Source organism: Cryptomeria japonica, chromosome 4 (genome assembly GCF_030272615.1).
Source record: "Cryptomeria japonica chromosome 4, Sugi_1.0, whole genome shotgun sequence".
NCBI lineage: Eukaryota > Viridiplantae > Streptophyta > Pinopsida > Cupressales > Cupressaceae > Cryptomeria > Cryptomeria japonica.
In genome coordinates, this window is record NC_081408.1 from 443376441 (window position 1) to 443387811 (window position 11371).

Consider the following 11371-nt stretch of genomic DNA (forward strand, 5'->3'; position numbering starts at 1 on the left):
TTCATATTCGTAGATCTTATATTTGCACTAGTGGAGTTGAAATAACACATGAAACTAAACTTAAATCTTCGAGATAAACTAGGAAATTTGACTATTGGAATATGTTTGCCTTGATCTTATATTATTTGCATCTCAGTAAATATTGATGTTGTTTAGAAATACTTTTGGAGGATCTACCAAATTATGAGGGTCATGTTCTCCTTCGTCAGAACCTTAAAATGATTGATTCAATAGATCTAGGATGATGTGTGTGCTGAGAGTACTCTCATAGAAATGTTTAAATAACAATGCTTTAAATGATTCTTGAATGGTTTCAAATGAATATCTTTAAATACAATAATATATCACATAAATCATCATAAATGTGTGTTAAGTTGGCTCACAATAATAAAGAAGAGGAAGTTAACATGATTTATATTAAATTAAAATTCTTGAATTTTTTATTAAAGGTAAAGTAGATTTTGAAGGGACACCAAAAGCCTCAACAAAATGTTGTTTAATAGGATAAGCACAACCAACCAACAATAGACCTTTCACCTACAACGAAACAACAAAACACACCGCCAAACCAAAACACCAAAAGCAAGATAACACAACTACAACTTCTTTATAGTCTCAAAAGCATCCAATTCTTTGTGATAGAAGTTCTCTAGTTTAATGAAGCCCAATACATCTTTCTTCACCTCATCAAAGTATTTCTTCTTACTTCCATGGGTATGAGTGCTTGAAGTGCCCTGATACTTTTTTCTCTTTCTTAGTTGAAATCCTTGAGTTAAGTCTACATCCACAAATCAAATCTAAAAAGAAAAATTAAAAGTCTAAAGATTATCATTAAAAAAAAATGATTTAAATCTAGGACTACACAAATTCGAGAGCCAAGTCTACATCCACAAATCCAATCCAAGAAGAAAAATAAAAAGCTTATAGAGTATGATTATTTTTTTGAAGATTAAAATCTATGAGTAGGCGAATCTATCAGTCAAGTCTACATCCACACATCTAATCCAAGTAGAAAAACAAAAAGTCTAAAAATTATGATTAACCTTTAAGAATGAATTTCCATAAACTATGAATAAAATAATATTATAAACCCAATCCACATTTTTATAAAAGAGACTTTAAAAAATAATGGGCCCAAAACAGAAAAGAAAAAGGCAAAGGTATTGAATTTGCACAATTATACCGATGTACGTATAGGAAAGGCTCCATGTGCAAATATTCTGAGCGGTGCACTCACGGCAGATGAAGCAGCAGCCCAGGACACATGATGAACTGGATTACTGGTGCACATGTTTCGAGCAGGAAGAGCTCCTCCAATAGTTTCATCATACTGTGATACCTAAATTGACCGACCTCCATTTTATAACCTTATAAAACGAATATGTCGCATCTTTTCGTCAACCACATCACACAAATTTTGGATTCCGCCACTAGATAGATTCCACTGCCTTACGGAATGCTTTACCAAGAGTTACTTTTGCAAATTCTCCTACCTATACCTATCGGATTTCTTCTCCTAGAAGAATGATTTCATCTGTTGCGCTTTTCACTGCCATGTATTGCATACCCAACTCTGCTTTAAAGGGTCTCAGGAAATGATATAAATCTCCTCCGAAAGTATTTCTCAAATACCTCTTTTCATGGTTATGTGCCCATTCAAGGAATTGAATGCACAATCATGGTGTCTGTGATGTGGGTATTGTAGGGAAGTGAGGTGTTTTCTAATGTCAGCCAGTAGTTGCAGCTGCGGCGTCATCAAGATTCACTCTGCGATTCACACAACTGGAGTTGTGCTATAATGGGTTCATCTGTTTTATGAATCTGCAGTTTGTGGCTGAATTTGTGTGTATTTGGATTGGGATTGATTTCCACTGTTTTTAGGGTTTCTTTTTCTTTTTCGTTTGTATGTTTTTGGGGGCATTTAAAAGTCCTAAGAAGGGCAGCTTGCATATCATATTCTTGAAAAATATGAGTTGCTGAACTGTTTCAACTAATGTTGTTTGATCAGTTGTTATGTCGGGATTAGTTTGAGAATATAAAATAGGCGATTCATATTCCCGACATATTTTTCTTGATTTTGAATACCCAATTGCTTGAGCTTCAATGAGAGAATCTTGATGATGCTGCATCGGCAATAAATGGCTAAAATAAACAGAGGCTGGTGTGCTGCATACAAAGGATCTTACTAAGGTGAATTTTTTTTTCTTATAATTGCTAGCTTTCAAAAATTATTCTAGATTCTTAGGATCATTGTAGTTTCTTCAACAGTCATTATGGGTTGTAGGTGTCAACATGTTCTCGTCTTGTTCATTGAGAAAAGTTTTAGGCGTCGATAATGTTCCTTCCCGAGCTTTATTGTTGTTTCAACAGTGATTATGGGTTTTAGGAGTAAAAAATATTCTCTTCCTGATCATTTTTGTTGCTTCAACAGTGATTTTGGATTCTGGGTGCCAAAAATCTTTGTTTCTGATCGTGACTTCTTAATGGCTGTTTTTCTAAATTCTCAGTTGTCCATACATTCATTGAATTATGCTGTTAATCAATTTCATAGACTGATCCGTTTTTATTACTCCAGGATGGATAAAGGCCTTTAGTAACAGTACTAATTTCCCATACTTGATTTAGCCCTTCCATTAAGGACCAGGGTTAGTCATGACCATGAGCACACCGCCTAACCAAATTATCCAGAGTTCGATTGCCTCTTATTGTTTACATAGTTCGAACCCTGATATTTCTACCCAGCTATTCAAAATGATGAACACATACTATTTTCATTGCAGTAATGTTAAACTGTCTGCTATGATATTGTTTGTTTCTCTTGCAAGGCTATTGCTGTTGACGGGCACTGTTAGCATCAATGATGCAGATAAAACATTTGGGCTTCCGAGTATTTGCTGTCATCATTGCTTAGTCAAGTTATTCGCTACCATGACATGGTAGGTAGATCTTCGTCTCATCACGTACTTGTTTTTCACCTTAGGGATGATTTGCTAATATAACTAGGTATTATGTCAGTTCTATGTTATCTTTAAGTAGAGTGTTTTGTTTTGGTCTTTACAAAGATTCTTTTGTTGCTTTCAGATGATTTCTTTCTTTTATAGATGGTCATCAGCCATGGCGGCCCATCAGTTATTGGGATTGCTGGCTTGTTGCGGTTCATCATGTTTCTCCGATAAGATTCCAACATTTTACTGTGGAAGTAGTAGATAAGGTAAATCTTTTATGCTTAAATTATTTTGCCACTTGCTGAATCTGACAATGCATGCAAACAGTTTGAAAGTTTTGCATCAGTAGGCTAGTCTGTTAGTTGAATTCCTCTTAAAAGTATATTCAAGTTGGGTTAATACCATCCAAGTTTCTGATGGTATATTCAAGTTTGCTTGACAGTTTTGTTCGTAAAATTTATAAAGGTTTTAATTTTTTTTTGGTCGTTTTTCTTGGATTCTAGATTTTCTTAGTTCTAAGAGTGTGCCCTTCCAGTTCCAATGCAGATTGAGTATCCTAGTCACCTTTTGCTTGCTTGGCTAGTATTTTCTTTCAGCTCATCCTTAGAAAAGAGATTGTGTTGATGTCAACCTATCTAAGGACCTCACTCTATCCACTCCCTCACTCTATCCATCTATCCAGAATGGTGGTAGAGAATTATGTAATTTGGACAACACATGTTATAGGTATCAATCTTTCAAATGCAAAAGTTAGGGATGGTTCTCTTGTCAATCAATGAGTCAAACCAATTTCCAAACCTTTTGGGAAACTTCTTCAAAGAGTGAGAAAAGTTAGATCGAAGTTATTAGTAGGAAGGATAATCACAATAATAGAGTGAAGAATTTCGTTTCTAGTGGATCTTAAAACCAATTCATTAGTTAGCAAGCTTTAGATCTCATTAATGATGTATAGAGGTTGTTACTTCTTAACATATCGATAAATCTTACAATGAGGTGAGCAAGCCTTGATATTATAGAACACCTTTGCAAGCTAGCATTTGATCTTTTCAAATTGTTATTTAGAGTCTCTTTTATAGTTTTTTCTCAAGTGAATGTTAGGAGGCCTTGTCATCTTATTTTGTGTGGTGGAGAAAGGCGAGTTTGTGTGGGACAAATGCCAATCTTAGAACCCAAAATTCTATTTGGGAAGCTATAAGTAGTTTGGAAGAATTATAAAAAAAATAATTTCTTAAAATAGTTATCAAGCTCACAAGCTCTTGATGAGCTTGAGCTTGATAGTGTGACAAAATGCCACTTGATTCCCATCCTCCATGAATTTTCATTTTAAAATGTTTGGGGTCTAGCAACCCTTAAAAGAAGTACATTATGTAAGACACTCAACAAAGGTTTACCAAATTCAATATTATTTATTTGTAAGAATTAAATATCTTATTCTTTTCTATGTCATTTCATTGTTCATATGACCTAGTTATTGTTTCACAGTGATCATAAATAAAGTTGTGGTGATGTTGCTATTTTTAGTCCTAAATGGTGGTAGGCTCTTTTTAATATTAAGAACCAATCTTTTGGGGTTACGAATACTTATGTTTCCAATGACATAATTAAAAGATCCAATCTCTGGTTTTGGGTCACAAAATCATTGCAAATTGCTTCTTCAATTGTGCATGGTGATTGTAACATAGTTGAGGTAACATCTAATAAACATGACGACCTCCCTATGCGAAGTGCTATGGAATAGAAGGTAAATAAATTAAAATATATATACAACCATTCATCATATTCATTTAAAACAGCTAGTATAAACCATCACATGCTTCGTATCTATACTTACAACACATTAAATTGATATCTTAATACATGTTCATTTTTCATTCATACGGTCCTTATATACAATTTATCTTATTTGCTTATCTAACTTATATCTTTGTATCTCTTTCTCATACATGTATCTTTTTCTTCATCATCTACCTTTTCTATTTTCTATACATATTATTACATATAAGGATGTGTCCCTTTTCCTTGTTATTACCCTTGGGTTTTATTGTAGGTTGTTTGTAAGTGCACAATTATCTTGTAATGGCTACGTGGTAATCTTGCTTAGGGTGTGATCCTTTGTGCACCCTTCCAAGAATTCATCACTGGCCCCCATTAGGTTGTGCTTTTGGGTTTTCAACCTAATGCGAGTGGTGTGGTATTGTCCTACAAATAACTTCATAGTGGGCCATGTGTGACCAATTGTGAACTAGGTTTGTCTTTGTGAGATAGTTTCCTTGACATATGATAAAGTTGGCTTACCCTATTATTTCTTTAAAGCTTCATGGGACATTGTTGATCTAGATCTTTTCCAAGTAAATTTGGAAGCTTATAATTGTGGGACTTTTTAAATCTAAATCTTTTCCAATTATATTTGGAAGTATATTGATAAGGAAAATATTGAACTCATACCTAAGTTCAACAATCTAAAGCCATTTGCATTGGCTGCTAATCATGTTGTTGAATTGATTTTAATAAAGTTACTACCAAGGCTCTTTCTTTTTATTTATGATATTTGCTCCCTTTTATTATTTGTCTCGAGCAACTAGTGTTCATCAAGAGAACATATGTCTTGGATGATATAATTGTTGTTTTGAGAAGGTATAGAATGGGTTCATTGCTCTAAAAAATATCATTTTAATAAAAAATGATTTTGCCAAAGATTATGATTATATTGAATGGTTGTTCATTTTTGTTATTCTTCATTCACCAAGGTTTGATCCTAGCTTCTTTTGTTTTGTTTAAATATTGTTTGTTGATGCCTTTGGTAGTCTCACCATTAATATTACATATTCTTCCTCTTTTGGGCATTTCAAGTCTATTTACAAGGTAGTTTTATTTTGCCTTATCTTTGTGTGCTAGTTGCAAAAGGCTTTGGCTATTTGCTTGCTAATATTATTTCTTAGAAACATGTCAAAGGTATTTTCCTACCAATATTGATCGACAACTTGTCAATGGCTAGTTTATTGATGATCCTTGTCTTACAATCTTGAAGAGGAGGGTGATACCAAACATGTTTTGTGATGCATTGACATTTTTATTTATCTCTTAGATTTAACATACATTGGCAAAAAAACCCAATGCTATTGTTAATATATATTACCCAAGCTTTTCCTGATCCAATGTATTTGGTTAGAAATGGATTGATCATAGTGAAAATTATTAGGATTCTCAATCATCTACTTCTTCTCTTTGTCAAACTATTATTTCTCGTGTTGAGAAGAAACTTCATTATTGGATAGTCAAACCTTTTTCCTTGTTTAGAAATTTTATATATTTTTATGGTGCTTGCAACTACTCATATGGCTCCTTCAAAGCTTATCACTTGAAATTGGAAAAGTTATTAAGGTATTTTGTATGGACTTCTTCTAAATAAGAAAAGGGCATTCACAAAATTGTTTGAGAATTTTGTTTTCTTCCTTGTGATTTTGGGGGCTTGGTCTTACTAATGCTTATTGTCAAGGGTTGGCGCAGTGTGCTAAATAGATTCTCAAAGCACTTGAGGAAAACAAGGGCTAGAAAATTTTGGTGTGGCACTATATTTCTAGGTTGCCTCATGACAAACATTTTTGGAAGTCTTTAGGTTTTTAATACGTTCTTGTTATGGAGCTTACATACAAATTAGGACATTTTTATTGCCAAAATCATATGGAATGATTGGGAAACTATCAAACCCTTGTTGATTTGGATTTGGAATGACTTTAGAAATGGACTTTTGCTATTAAACCCTTGTTAATCTTAAATGGGATTTCTATCAAATAACTCTTTTTGGTGGTTTCTAATGATCATTTGTCACGATGAACCTTTAGCTAAAGTCCAATGGATTCATATACTCAAATTTTCCATAGAGAGATTTGACCCATTTCAAGCTTGTTTTTAGTTTCTACCAAACATTGGCTATCTTGGCTTAATGCCAAGGTGAAATATAAGCTTTCCAATCAAGATTTTGAGTCTTTTCAGACCATTATTGATTTATTTCCTATAGAAATACTATCACAAGATTGGGAATCTAGTGAAAAGATTGGAAATGGTATCTTGATACCCCTTTCCCTAGCTAGAAGCTTTGTAAAGGGTACTCAAGCCTTTCTATGCACCTGCCTACGATTCTTCAACTCAATTATAGATGAGGTATACAATCCATGACCATAGTTTGTTAATGAAGATTTCATAGATTTTGGTACAATTCATAAACTCAATTATAGATGAGGTATACAATCCATGACCATAGTTTGTTAATGAAGATTTTATATATTTTGGTAAGGTATTTTGGAACCCAAGCTTTTTTCATTATACTTAGTTTATGCGTTTTCAAGGTTGCTCCCTTTGTTCTCATTTGATCCATTTGGGTGTGCTAATCCTTCTTGTCCATTAGTGGTTATTTAGAAATACTCAAGCACCTCTTTTGGTTTTACTTGTGGGCTCGAGCTGCTTGGATATGGATGTATATTATTTCTTTAGGGATTCCTTAGCCCTTTTATTGGCACATGATGCTTCTAGATGATTGACCATCAATGCTAGCTAAGTTGACCCAAATTTGGCATGTTTTTAAAGAGGAGAATTTGTTTAGTATTTGAATGCTTTTTTGACTCATATATTTTTTGTCTACCAATTTTATAATTTGTTCTAATGTAGTTTTATAGATCCAAGTGCAAGCTAACAAAGTTGCCTTGGAAGTCCATTTGTAGACTTTATTGAGCATCGAGCTAATGCTCATTTTATTGTTTCTTGTATGTCAGCTTCTTCTTCTTATAGGTTCCATGTCTTCTTTGAGGGCACATACATGGCCATAGTTGAAGTGTGATCATACTAGGAAAAATTCTCATGGCTCACATGGATCTCCATAACATAGAGGATGTGGATGGTCCAAGTAAGCATGTGTGCCTTTATTATTTCTTAGATAGGTGTCTCAAGTTGGCCAGCCAGTGAAGTTCTTTTGGCCAAGATTTGCTAATGATACGGATCAAAATGAAGGAGGAGTCATTATGACATGGGAGCCAATTGTTGATGGCCAAAGCCTCTCGGATGACTAGAAGAAAACTCTCTGGTTGTGATCTCTTGTACCTCTTCCCTCTAGTTTTATCTCTTGCTGAATAATGATCTAACTGCGATAATATAATTATTTTAATCTAAATTAAATTTTCAGCTTGCCTAAACCTTTTAAAACAGAATAACATTCTAGCATTCTAAAAAAATAGTATAATTTAATACACTTATACATTAAATAATATCTAATAATTAATTCTTACCTTCTCAAACCCAATGAATGGGTTCTATTGCTATCATGAAACAATGTCTAAACACTTTACCTTCTCAAACCCAATGAATGGGTTCTATTGCTATCATGAAACAATGTCTAAACACTTTTCCTTGGTTTTATTTAGTAGAGAGCCTGAAACAATTAGTGGAATGAAGAAGATATACATTTCTTCTTATTATAATATAGTTGAGTTCAAGATTTAGTTATTTAAAGATATGAAAGTTTCAAAATCCATAATATTAACTTAATTATTTTTGAGTTAGATTATATAAACTTTTTTTATTGTTGGATTGTGACAACAATAAAGCAATAAAAGAATAATGTTTTTAAAAAGAATCATATCTTTTTAAGAAAAACAGTTTCTATTCTGTAAGAGGAATTTTCTAATTTCTTTAGAGGAATAAAGCAAGTTTTGTATATGTTTAGTAGTGTTTGTTATCTATATATCTCTCTTGCCTTGAAGACAAAGCCAGGAAGTGGGGAATTGTAGATTCAAGAGCACTTTTGAATTGTAGATTGCAGATTGCAAGAGCAATCGTTAGTTTTGTGAAATTGTAAACTGCAAGAGCAGTAGCAGCTGTGAGATTGTAATTGTTTTTTCTGAATAACAAGAATACCGACACCTTACCTGGTGGATGTTTCCTTGACATTTTGTCAAGATTTTACCATGTAAATCAGTGTCATATATGATTCTGTTATTCATTTCATTTTCTTGATTGTTTCTTTATAACTAATTCTACTTCCATGACATTCTCATCAATGTTTCATAATACAACTCTATAACCCATTGTAAAAATAAAACAAACAATTTTAAAATTAATTATTTAAACAACCTTTTAACGTAGCAAACGAGGTAAGCCTTCATCGCATTAATTTTCGATGAGGTCTAGTGATTTAAAATATTATTATATGGCAAGGCATGAATCATGACAATTCCTTGTTCTATTGAGTGATTCATTTTTATAGCCTTGTCCTTGCAAGTAATTTCACTGCTACTTCATTTCACCTCGCTGTATTCTTATACTTTGCATATTCTTGTCCTTAGATTTAGGATGAGAAATGGTTGTATGTGTACGAACTGAAATATGTGTCCATTTACAATACAGTTTATCTTGGCTCTGCTTCCATAAAACTTTTTTACAGAACACCCAAGTTCAGTTTTAGGAGCCATCTCATGTTATGACAGCTGAACTTTTTATCATTCTTCCTCTTTCTTCTTCTTTTTTTTCTCTGATGATTACTTTTCAGTGCTCAAGGCTAGTTGCAAAGGGTGGAAAGGACAAGCTTAAAATTTTAAGCTCTTAAAGTTAAAGATTCTTGTGGTGTCTCAATTATTTTTTTTAAAGGGAAGAAATGTTGTATAATTATTATAGCTAAATTTATAAACTATTGGTAAGAATTTATAAAGTTATAGACAATGACACGTGGTAGCAAAATTTTAGGATGATGAGAAATTTTTTTTAGCTCCATTCTAAAGGCAATGTTTTAAATCTAAAATTTAAAAATGACTCATTTTCTTGTCTAGATTCTATTTTATCCTAGAACAACTTTTTTGTCTTCTCCTGGGACCCCTTACTTTACAAAAATAGTCCTGTAACAATCTCATGAGACCCCTTAGATTGTTTGGTTTCTAGATGGAAATCATTAAAATCATTCATTTTATTTTATTAAATATGTTTTGAAGAAACAGTAAAATAATTTTATTTATTTTGAAGCAGTACTATCAATATAAATAGTTTTAAACTACTAATTATAATTTATAAAACCTGTTCAACTCTTCATTTATAGTATAGAGTAGAATTTTTAAAAATAATATATTATATTTCATAGATGATATTTCTATAGTTCATGATATTGATATGGTAATTTTTTTAGGTTTTATTTGGGTAACATTTTTTATCATTAATGTGATAGATTATATCCCATGATATATCATCCTATTATATTCCAAGATCTATTATAAAAATTAGTAAAGATGGGAGTTAGAAAAGAGAACAGTGGATCATAAAAAATGATCCCAATATTGATGATAAATAAAATTACAAATTCAAACTACAAAATTTTAATGATATAATATTGGATGGACTAAAAATAATAAGAATTTGAAATAACATTTCACTGGCATCATTGCAGGGATCCAATTGGAATCCTAATAAAGAGGTTTTGTTAAACGATGCAGAGAAGTTGAAGGTATGGCAGAGTTGAACTCTCTTGTCTGATAAATCTGGAATTTCTGAACGTGAAGAGATTGGTAATGAGGCCGCCTCTTTCAAGAACTATTTTTTCTTAGCAATGGTTTGTGTGCCATATAGTTTTGGTTATATTTTTAATGTTATGGCAGCTAAGAAAACTTTTTCAACTGTTTACAATGGAATTCTTTATAGAGGATTAATATTTTAAATTTTTGGAAGCACGAATATAACTAATTTTGTTTTATGTCAGGAATCTTGTGTTCGGTAAGGTTTGATTCTTGTTAAGTTTATTTAAGGTTATTTAATTTTAGGAATAGAATAATTATATTAAAATTTTAATTAAAAAATTATAGATAATATTAGATTATAAAAGATAATTGTATAAAATTGGTTTTATTTTAATCATTATAAAATAAAATATTTCATTTATATTGATTAATTTTTTTATAGATTTCTAATTCTTAAACTTTTTTTTGTTTTAATGAAATATAAGATTCTCTTTAAATGTTAAACGCACAATTATATGTTACTATATGAGAATATACATCAATATGAGAATCTTGTATTATATTAAAAAAAATGAAAAAATCAGTTGGTTTTTATCCTCCAATCTCTAGAGATAGCTGAATAGGGTGTCCAAGATGGATAAGTAAACATATACCTCTTGATCATAGACTTAACTATAGATTCTTTCATTTTATTTCTAAAACAAACTCCAATTTTATTTTTCTTTTTGTTGACATGTTAAAACATAAAATTTATCATATAACACTTACAACCCCATAATTTGTGTGCTCACAACACACTTGAATATTATAAATTAATTTTCTTGTTTTATTATCATAAAAACCTCATGAGAAATAAGAAATGTTTCAAACCATTTTTTTTTTGAAAGATAGCATATTATTGATTGCTCTCCTTGAAATTTGCTTGGTCTTGAGAAA

The 11371-nt window shown here is 31.7% G+C and overlaps 1 long non-coding RNA gene across 1 annotated transcript; it reads left to right on the forward strand.

Moving 5' to 3' along the window:
* Positions 1 to 1174: 1174 nt before the first annotated feature.
* Positions 1175 to 10657, forward strand: LOC131033742 (uncharacterized). Its single transcript, XR_009103656.1, has 4 exons — positions 1175 to 2190; positions 2826 to 2936; positions 3082 to 3211; positions 10369 to 10657. It is a non-coding gene; the product is annotated as an uncharacterized LOC131033742 (long non-coding RNA).
* Positions 10658 to 11371: the final 714 nt, after the last annotated feature.